Source organism: Hyperoodon ampullatus, assembly GCF_949752795.1.
Source record: "Hyperoodon ampullatus genome assembly, chromosome: 2".
In the NCBI taxonomy this organism is placed as follows: Eukaryota; Metazoa; Chordata; class Mammalia; order Artiodactyla; family Ziphiidae; genus Hyperoodon; species Hyperoodon ampullatus.
Genome location: NC_136915.1, coordinates 148499598 through 148510804, shown reverse-complemented (window position 1 = coordinate 148510804; position 11207 = coordinate 148499598).

Genomic DNA, 11207 nt, shown 5'->3' with positions numbered 1-11207 from the left:
TGACAGGCTCTGCATGCTCAGGCAGCATACAGGCAGTCAAAGGACTGGGCTCTATTTTTTTTTTTTAATATTTATTTGTTTATTTGGCTGCACCAGGTCCTTGTTGTGACACGTGGGATCTTCGTTGCCGCATGCAGGATCTTCATTGTGGTGTGCAGGATCTTTTAGTTGCAGCATGTGGGATCTAGTTCCCTGACCAGGGATTGAACCCAGGCCCCTGCATTGGGAGCATGGAGTCTTAACCACTGGACCACCAGGGAAGCCCCAGGACTGGGCTTTAGATTCAAGCAGACCAAGGTTTGAATTCCAGTTCACCACTGTCAACTGAAGAAAAGTACACAACGTGAGAGTTGTGATTAAGTTTTATTTGGGGCAAAATGAAGACTATATCCCAAGAGACAGCCTCTGAGATAACTCTGAGGAACTGCTCTGAAGAAGTAAGGGGGGAGGTCAGTATATATGTGATTTTGGTGAAGGAGGATATGTGCAATCAAGCATACATTTTGGTAGAGGGTTGCTGCTAGTCACAAGGAACAAATGTCTCCATTAATGATTTTAGTGTTTTTCTAGATAGGAGAAGATGCAAGAAATGGGGCTCGTAAAATCTTACCCCAAACAGATCTTTCTGAAGGCCTGTTCTGCCAGTTTTTCCCAGAGCACAGAATGCCTCATCCCTGATCTCTGCCCCGAACTCCTTTCAGGGTGTGTTGAAGGTCAGCCACTGCAGTGGCCAGTGACTTCATTCTTGTGGTGCCAGATGGCAAGTGACAATTTTTAGTTGGCAGTGCCCGATCATGGTCATAAATTCGACCATGGTTTGGGAGGCACCTCATGACCATTTTGTCCCAGAGTGCTAAGACATTCCTGCGCCAGGTGAGGATTTCCTCGATAGGCAACTCAATGTGCTGTTACTGGACTAGGCCCTATTAACAGTAGCCAAAGTCTCTGGACCACAAGACGGTCTCACTAGTCTGTTATGGTACAGGAAATGATTCCCTCTTGTTGCCTTTTCCCATATCTAGAGTTACACTATTATGGTCATTGATGTGATATAGAACTATGTATCTGGTCAACTGTTTCAAGTTCACCTAGTCATCATTTTATCAAAGTCTCAGTCACACATTTGATAATGCAAAAAACAACAATTTTAGGTCTTCCCTAGTGGCACAGTGGTTAAGAATCCGCCTGCCAATGCAGGGGACATGGGTTTGAGCCCGGGTCTGGGAAGATCCCCCATGCCACGGAGCACCTAAGCCTGTGCACCACAACTACTGAGCCTGCACTCTAGAGCCCGCTAGCCACAACTACTGAGCCCACGTGCCACAGCTACTAAAGCCTGTGCACCTCAACAAGAGAAGCCACTGCAATGAGAAGCCTGTGCACCGCAACGAAGAGTAGCGCCCGCTCGCCGCAACTAGAGAAAACGTGCGAGCAGTGACGAAGACCCAACACAGCCAAAAATAAATAAATTTATTAAAAAAAAGATTTTGTAAAACAGGCAAAATACAAATGATATAGCTAGTAGTATTAGTAAGGTTATAAATAAGAATTGAAGCCTAGAACTTCTATTAGGTGCAGCCCAGTATATCCCCAGGTCATCTGACTTAGCCTGTTCTATACCAGTTCTTATCTTTAAAGGAAATTATATATTGGTATTGTTTATAAGGCACCCGACCCAATTTCCTACTGTTATTAGCTGGTTATCCTTCGTATGATTTAATATACTAAAGGAGCCTTTAAACTTGAGCATAGCCTGGTGTTAGCCACATAGATACATACCAGAACTGTGTGAGGTTTCCTTGTCATAAACAGGAGGTTATGGTTTTTGACTGAGATTCAGCTTGGTGCTCTGATTGAGCTTGAGTGACCCTAAAAGAAAATTCATATTTATGGTCAGAGTCGGAGCAGGTATTATTAATTGGCCAGGTGAGGGATATCACCTAGTAATATCAATAGTGGCCTAAAGAGAACTATAATTTCTTTCTTCTAGAATAAATTTCCTAAGGGCTATCCAATTAGAGCCTTGGAGTGGAGAACTCCACCAAAGTAGTCCAGAAGAACTGGATATAGGTAAATAGCCATAATGCCAACAATTGGATTAACTTTAAACGCAGTATAAGATTGTGAAATACATTCGGTTCATAAGCAAAGTTGTGAGCAATTATCAAAGTAGTTGGTAGACAGGCCTGGTCCAGCATCTTGGGTCAGATGTCTATTTCAGATGTCATCTTCTCATCCTAGTCTGGAAGTTTCTCCTCTGTTTGAGTCTTGTTTTAAGGTGATTTTAAGGTCAGCAATCCTCTCTCTAGGCCAGTCCAGTGCAGGGACCCTTTTGGAAACATTAATCCAAGAGTCAATTCCTTTCAGTTTCGCTGTGCATGAGCTAGTTAAGAGTACCTGATAAGGGTCTTTCCATCTAGCTTGGAGATAGTCCTTTAAATGATGTTTTTTCCAGTATGCATAATCCCTGGCTACAGGTCATGAGGCATCTGATCTTCATCCAAAGATAGATTACTGAGATAATCTTCAGAAACAAATTAGAGTGTCCTTTTAATAATTCAATTAAACTTTACAATAATATAACATAATAGCAAGGAGCTGAATCAGAAGTGAGGCTTAAGCAGTAAATACAGACCTCAATTAACAAAACTAGAATTTGATATCCACTAAAACATACATTTTTCTCCCTAAAAGTACCCTCATTTTTACCAAATATAGACAAATTAAGATTAATTTGCTTGCATATTAAGTCTAATTTCAATAACCTTGGCCTGATTCCTTAGGTAAGTGTAATTGATCATATAGGCTCTTTTATATTGGCCGTGGGGAACTTTTCATTAGGAGTCTCGGACTGCAGTTTTCTTTAAAAAAGCCCTCTCAGGGACTTCCCTGGTGGTGCAGTGGTACGAAATCTGCCTTCCAATGCAGGGGACACGGGTTTGATCCCTGGTTGGGGAACTAAGATCCCACATGCCACAGGGCAACTAAGCCTGTGCACCACAACTACTGAGCCTGAGCGCCACAACTAGAGAGAGAAAGCCCACGCACCACAACTAGAGAGAAGCCTGCGTGCTGCAACGAAGACCCAGCACAGCCAAAAAAATGAAGAAAATGAATAAATAAAATAAAGTAAATGAATATTAAAAAAAAAAAAAAGGCCTCAAGGTCAAGGAAAGCAATGCCAACGGCTTGTCACAGATTTTGCCTTACAGATTTGGGTGAATTACTCCCTTTTCAACATCCCCACAATATCACCAGCCAGGAGGTTGCCTTCCTTATTTACCTGATAAGGCTACTGGGAACCTATGAGTTTCCAATTTCTGAAGGAATCAGGTAGACAGAAAAGATAAATGTTTCAATTCTGTTTACAGAGGTATAACTTACCAAATTGCTGTAAGTCATAACTAGCTTGAGGGAAGGGTCTGCTTATGTCTGGAAAACACAGATTAAAAGCCAGTAATGTTTTAGACAGAAACCATAAAAATTATAACCACATTCATCAGTTCACTCAGTCCTATGTAACTAATCGTTTCTGTTAATAGTTTCATGAAGCCATCCGGTTTTCCACTAGAATTTTTAAATTTCTTACCCAGTTCAGAAAAATGATCTAAAAGTTATCAGAAATCTGTACTTGTCCAAAAGTCCTTGCTATGAATCTTCTTGAAGAGGAAGCATTTTTGCAAAGGCATAAGTGTAAGACAATAACTGTCTATGAATGACAAAAGACTTAAGAAGGCACAGTTAAAGACCTGATTACAATGTTATTGACAAAGAAACTTGGTTACTGCTGTGACATTTTAGGATAATAACCAGAATTATGACGGATAAATTTTACCAGGACATACCAGATATTTAGGAATTTTAGATAATTTCTAGGCTATGTATATTAATGATATTTACCCATGCAATACAACCTAGGAAGATTTATTACCCATTTGACAATAGTTCCCATGTAATTTAACATACCAAATGAACCTAATTAGTTTAATACCTCTCTTTGGGATGTTTCAGGGAGCCCTTTGAAGCTAGCTAGAGGTCAAAGTTAGCTAGAGGTCAAAGGAACTTCTTTAGAATTTGATTTGGGAACTTTGTCAAAAAACATCGAAAAGTTTTTAAAACTCTTGGTCAAATAGGATCATAGGTCACTGTGAAACAATGCTTATCCACTTAACCAAAGTGACAAAAAGATTTCAAAGGCAATTACACACAGTTATAACATGTTACCAGTTAAAGGGAAAAGAAACTTTATAATCTGTTATCAAAAGTGGATCAATATTCTAAGAAAACTGTGTCATCTTAACAGAGAGAAAAACCAAATTCAGGTTTTGCACCAGCTTATTTCTAAAATTCATTTACTCAATTAAATTTATTCTATACTTTGCCAATCCTGACCATGCACAGAACTCTTTTCTCAGGATTCCTTTTCCATAAACCTTCTGTAACTTTCTGTATCCATACTAGTTTGTCCCTTATTTCTTACCATCCATAAACAACCAGCTCTAGAACAAAATTACTTTTTTTCCCTTAACGAAATGCAATTCCATTCCTCATACCTTCTTTTACTGAAGACACACATCCTACTTTGCTACTATATGCTGAAATGTTTCCTTTATTATTTCTAGTAGCTTTAATTACATATTTAAATTAGAATTCACAACTCTTAAAACCTTACTTTCTAGTGAAGACTAAGAAGTATGCAATTATGAACTGTTGTTTACATTTTCATTCTGTAGATTGGCAAACATAAATAGCAGTAATAATTTCTAAAAAACTTGTTTTTTAATAGAAAATATCTCAGTGTGGCCCCAGGCATGTTTATTAATAGTACTTAATGCCTTTTGTTTCCCTGTAAAAGGAGGCCAGTGTTCAGTACCTAAGGTTTCATTATCTTATTTTATTTGGGAATGACCTAGTCATTCAATAAACTTCCATCATTTAGCTTAATTTAGTACAACTCTAAATTTTAAAGTTGCCAAGTATCTGGAGAGAATATTTTTAAGTAGATATTCCTAAAACAATTTTCCTAAAGAGTTCACCCAAAACCTCTTTTCTCATTTACATTTAATTTACTAATAAAAAATTTCATTATACCAAGTTATTTTTCTTGTGGACAAATTTGCAACAGATATAATAAGATCTTATTTGACTTTTATTAAACCTAGGTACAATAAAAGTATACTTAATGTTGATGACTCTAAGACATGTCTGTATTAATTAAATCTACAGACAAACCTTAATACCAGGTATTAATTTAATGCTGAATATTTCCCAGTTGACATGAACTTGAAATTCATTCTGGATAGTTTCCTTTTTTATTTCTGAGAATTTTTATAAATGCTTAATTTACTTTAAGCCAATTAAGTAGAGCTCATTTACAAATTAATTTTGATAATACCATCCAAAGGTAAAGACATATGTGCACACATGGACATATAGACCGACACAATCAGAGATCTCATAGTTTTATTTTAAAACTTAGTCATGAATCAGGTGTTACAATATAAAACTCACTACTTTGTAACAGTGAGAATAAGTCAAATTTCAAAAGGCCTCTTTCCTCCCTGTTTTTCTCCTCAGTCTCTGGAATTAGAGATGGTCTAGATAACTGTTGCTGAGAGCCCTGGTCTCAAGGCACAGGGAGAGAAAAGCGTGTTCTCTTAGAAGGACCTGTTCCCTCAAGGGTCAGAATTCTGAAAAGATGTTTTATTAAGCCAGCTTTCTCTAACAACTGCATACAAAATAAAAGAGCCCATATTGGCTATTTTCAGGGCAAAGTTTCCCTTTAATTCCAAATAAGTTAGTACTTGTAAATATAAGTTTTGTAAATACATAAACCTGGCAGGGGTGTTAGTCAGAGGCTGGCTTTCTGATGCTCCTCATTCCTCTGTTTGAGAGGCTCTATTTCCCATTTTCAAGTTGAATTTGTCAGGGGTAAAACTTACTAATGAAATTGTGTGATGGGCCAGTGTGCGGCTTGTGAGCTTAACTCCTCCAGGCATCACCCTAGAGTCGTTTCAGCCCTCTTATGTGGCTCAGTTTCACCCTTCAGTGGTCTAAGACCACTGTGAGTGCTCGGATCACTGAATGGCCAATTCTTATACATGATTCCTGGATGAGCAAGTCTTTTAATTAATGTGTGGATTGCCCTGTGGGACCATTGCATGGTATGAGGACTCTGCCTCCACCACGCCCATACATATCTCAGTTGCCTGAGAAAGCTCTAACTGACCAGGAGGAGTCTTGTCCCTCTTCTTTGGAGCAAAGCTCTCATGTAACATCTTCACTTTTATCCTGACAAATTCTATGAAGGCAGCCAAACTGAGGAAAAGAGTCAGATCAGCTTCTTACCAAACTACTCAGCCCAGACCGCTCAGTGTCTTTAAACTGAGCAAACCCCATTGATTGTCAGCCAGCCCACCCCCGCACACCCCGGAATCTTTCAACCGGGGGCCAGGTACCTGTTATACACTGCCAAATAAAACTCAGGATCATCAACCAATACAGGAGATCCAAGAACCAGGAGAGATTCACCCAAATTCGTCTGGACTCTCCAAGGAGGTGGATGGGCACAAGAGGTCTCTGCTGGTATCAATGTTCCAGTTTCTCCCAGAGTTCGGGTAAAGGAGACAAGTCTGCTCTGCATCCCTTCATGGTCGCCAAAACTGTCGACTGGAAAAATATGCACAACATGAGAGTTGTGAGTTAAGTTTTATTTGGGGCGAATGAGGACTATAGCCCAGAAGACAGCCTCTCAGATAACTCTGATAAACTGCTCTGAAGAGGTAAGGGCGGAAGTCAGTATATATGTGATTTTGGTGAAGAGGGATACATGCAGTCAAGCACACATTTTGGCAGAAGCTTGTTGCTACTCATGAGGAGCAGATGTCTCCATTTATGATTTTAGTGATTCTCTAGATATGAGAAGATGCAAGAAACTGGGCTCATAAAACTTTCTGAAAATATCCAACTATCTGAAGGTCTGTTCTGCCAATGTTTCCCAGAGCACAGAAGGCCTCATTCCTGATCTCTACCCTAAACTCCTTTCAGGGTGTGTTGAAGGTCAACAACTGCAGTGGCTTGAGACTTCATTTTTGTAGTGCCAGATGGCAAGTGACCATTTTTAGTTGGAACCACACACCAGCTGGGTGAACTTGGACAAGTTGGTAATCTTTGAGAATGTTTTCTGAATTGTAAAATAGGGATAATACCTATCTCACAGGACTGTTATAAGTTTTAAATGAGAAAATATATGTAAAGCACTTCTGATGGTACCTGGAACATAATAGACTTAATAAATGGTAATTAGGGATTTCCCTAGTGGTCCAGTGGGTAAGACTCTGCGCTCCAAATGCAGGGGGCCGGCTTCTATCCCTGGTCAGGGAACTAGACCCTGCATGCATGCTGCAACTAAAAGTCTGCATGCCGTAACTAAAGATCCCACATGCCTCAATGAAGATCCTGCGTGCCGCAGCTAAGACCCAGTGCGGCCAAAATAAATAAATGGATATATTTTTTAAAAACGGTAATTCTATTAGAAAGAGTCCTGGTTAGGTTTTCAAACTTCAGAAACATAGTTTCACATGGCCCCTCAGGTCTGTCGGTGGAACTGGTCATGTTGACTTGGGAAGAGTGAGAAGAGGTGACAGATATTTTGGGAAAAGATAACTCTTTCTGGGGTTAGGGATTAATAAGGTCAAACTTCCCGATTTAGGAGACACAGAACCAAGTGGCTACAGTGTTGGAAGAAGCATAGGGATAATATTTGTTGCTGTTGTTGTTGTTTTCAAGATTCTGAAGCATTAATGGGGCAACTTTCAAAGCTTGGGGAAGAGAGAGAGAGGGAAGAAGTACAGGAAGTGAAACCTTGCAGGACCCTGTGGGGCCCTCCAAGGTATAAATGCTTTCCATGTCCCCTGTTTCTTCTCTGTAGGAAATAGTCTTCATTCAGCCTCCTTGACCTTTCCTGAGTTCCAAAGGGCAGATTCAAACAGTTGCTTATCAGGGAAGGGAGGGATTGCAGAAAGAAAGGAGGAGCAATCAAGAAACAGTAGTGCAGCATGGGGCAGGTTCCTGGTTCCTCTTCAAGGAATATACATAGCAATATATGTTTGAGTTCTTCTGCAGGAACTAAGGCCCCCTCCCAGGTGGAGGATGGTAACTTCAGGCTAAGCACTAGATTCTGGGAACACCACCCTCTTACCTCACCACCAACCAATCAGAAGTCTGTACAAGGTAGAAGATAATGAAGACTCTGACCCCCTCCCCAAATGATTCTCCTTTTGAAAACTTTCATGGTCCAGCAGAATCTCTGGAGTTGGTTTTTGGACACAAGTCTGCCTTCTCCCCAGGTTGCCAGCCTCCTGAATAAAGCAACCTTTCCTTTCCAAGCAACACTTGCCTCTCAACTATGGGTTTTTGAGTGGTGAACAGCTGAACCTGAGTTTGGTAACAGAAGTCCATGAGGTTCAGAAGAGAGACAGCTTTCTGAAACCTCAGAAAAATGACCTGGTTTTAGTGTTTCAGTGAGTTAAATCTCTGTTTCTGAAAATAGCTATACATGTTTCTGGAGCTCAGGTGAACTTGAGGTCGACATAGCTTGGGGAAAATGGTGAGTTTCATAGGTTCTCTATAAATGATTTTTTAAAGTGCATTCCAATTTTGTGATTAATATGGTATACTATGCATTATGGCACATCATGCTGCAGAGAATAATTTATAGTTATTGAAAAGAATTGAAACTTAACCCACCAACAGGTGTTTCATCACAAAATTCCAGGTGCATGTGGCCATAGGAATATTTTCTTCACCTTTACATTTGAAACTGTTATAATCACATTCTGAATGTTCTGATGATTTTTGAAGAGGCTGGAATAGTTCCACTTTTCTTGTTTATTTTTTAGGGGTTCCTTATTTTGCAGATCTATTAGAACTGGCTTCAACAAGCAAGCAGGTATCTTACAGGATATTTGGCTAATCCACGATAGGTAAATCTGGCTTTAGCTGCACTGAGAGAGACAATGGAAATTTTGAACTACTCTTGAGTGGGGCTAGGGAGCATAAGCAGATAGGGTAGGGGAGCCTTGGAGAAAAAGAACCAGGCATGGCTTTCTTGACAGAAGCCATTTTGTTATCTAAGCCTGGCCACAATGCTTGCCCTTGCACAGGTCTCAGTAATTAATGATCTTAAGGGAAGAAAAGAATGCAGAAACATTACCTGTTATTAGGCAAGAGAAGTTCTAAAGAGTCCCAGTTCTCTTTCAATGGCAAAGATTAGCCTCAAGTGCTCAGCTACCAGATCAACTGGAACCTAAGGGATAATGATGTTGACGTTTTATGAACTTCATGACTTCAATCAACTGAAGCTTGAGCTCTGTCAATCATGACTATGCTTAAAACTTCTCCAGTTTGACAGTTCTGGGAGACACTGTTTTGGGCAAGATCCTCAGGGTTCTCCTTACTTGCTGCAAGTAATAAATCCTTCCTTCTCTCGCTCTTTGATTTCATTGCATCTTTTGGCTCAACACCCACCAAGAGGCAAACCCAGTTTTTTGGTAACGGGAAGGGAAGAAAGGGCGTAAATGATGTAGAAGCTGCTCAGGAGCTGGAGCGCACAGGGCAGCGGTTCAGCTGGGGTGTGGGGGCTCCTGCTAGATCCCTCATTGGGCTTTAATCCAGCCACACTGTTAGGAAACAGGGGCTCTTTGAAGAAATTACTTGGGTCACTAAGGTCGGAGACTCATGAAGTGCCAGCATCCTCGTGTAATCCTCCCTCCCGTGACCTTGGGATCAATAGCCTAAAGACAAAGGAGGCCTCTGTGCTTCCTATCTCAGGGGCAGGAAGGGGAGCAGAATGCTTCAAGGTGGCTTACATAGCTATGTCTTAAAGCAGACTTGGAGAGAGCAGTGATTCAGAAGGAGGTAAGAAAACTTGGGGGGGCAAGTCCTATCGAAACGTTTAGTGCAGTAAAGTGGTCTGAGGGGTCCACATAAGTACTAAGAACAATGATTATTTCATACAATTTTGCAACCTTAGAGCTGGAAAGGACCTCAGCAACAATCTAGTCCAAACCTTTCGCTGCCATGGAACTCTTCCTTCAAACAAAATCTTCCATAGGAGTCTAAATACAAACCCACATGAAAGCAGGATTGTTCTGGTTGGGGAAGGGTGGGGGAGGGGCTGGGCGAGGTTAGGAAAAAAAAGCTTATTCATAAGATTAGAAAAAAATTTTAAATCATCATGGAAGAAAATCTTTGAATTTATATTTTTATCATAGGCTAAAGAAAACATTGATTGTAAAGTTCCCCAAACTGACACATTAGTAATTTATAAAGTGAAGAGCCTTTGGATTTTAAGGGCGTTTTTACTAAAGACATGAGAACAGGGACTCTGACTTTTAGTCTCACGGAAATGAGCCTTGGATGCAAATGTTCAGGTTTCTGGACTATGCTCTGCAGGCTTGGGGCAAGGAGTCCCCAAGCCCCACCAGGTGGCGCCCGTGTTCGGCATTTCCATAACGTTTAGTTCTCTCCTCAAGGGTCAGACAGCCTGCCTCGAGTTTTGTAGGTTTAGATAATCCGACTGGCCGTTACACTCAAGAAAACAACACTTGTGTTCTTCTGTTTTAACCTCCTTCCCTTTCACTTTCGTTCCAACTATCCAAATCCGCTTACCCTTGGTGTTGCCGAGGCATCTTAACTTTTCAGAAAAGTAAAGGGAAAACCCCCACCCATTCCAAGGAAGAAGACAGGAAGAGCCTTCTTTCCAGGGGGTCTGGTGCAGCAGGACGAAGGCTGGGAATTTGGAGACATTTAGTTCAGGCTTTGCCAACCACAGATCTCCTCTGGCCTCACTTTCCTCATCCTTAAAATGGCTCTCAGCCCTACCATCCGTGGCATCCCATTGCAGGGGAGTCAGACATACCTCAGCTTAAATTCCGGATCCTACTTAAATCTAGATAAAAGAGGGATGTCATCTAGTATGGTTACCGAGGTTAAATGAAAAGATTCGTGGCGCCGGTGGTGTCACAAAATGGGTTTATTATTATTGGTTTCCTTTGTTAACTCATTACCCTCCGGAGGGACGCCCCTCAGTGGAGAAGCCTGAGAAATTACCCATGTCTTTCGTCCTTAGTTTATTCATATTCAAGGGAGGTTTTAGAACTCTAGGCTGCAACTTGCTAAGAGATAGCTAGCTGACCGTGAGGTGC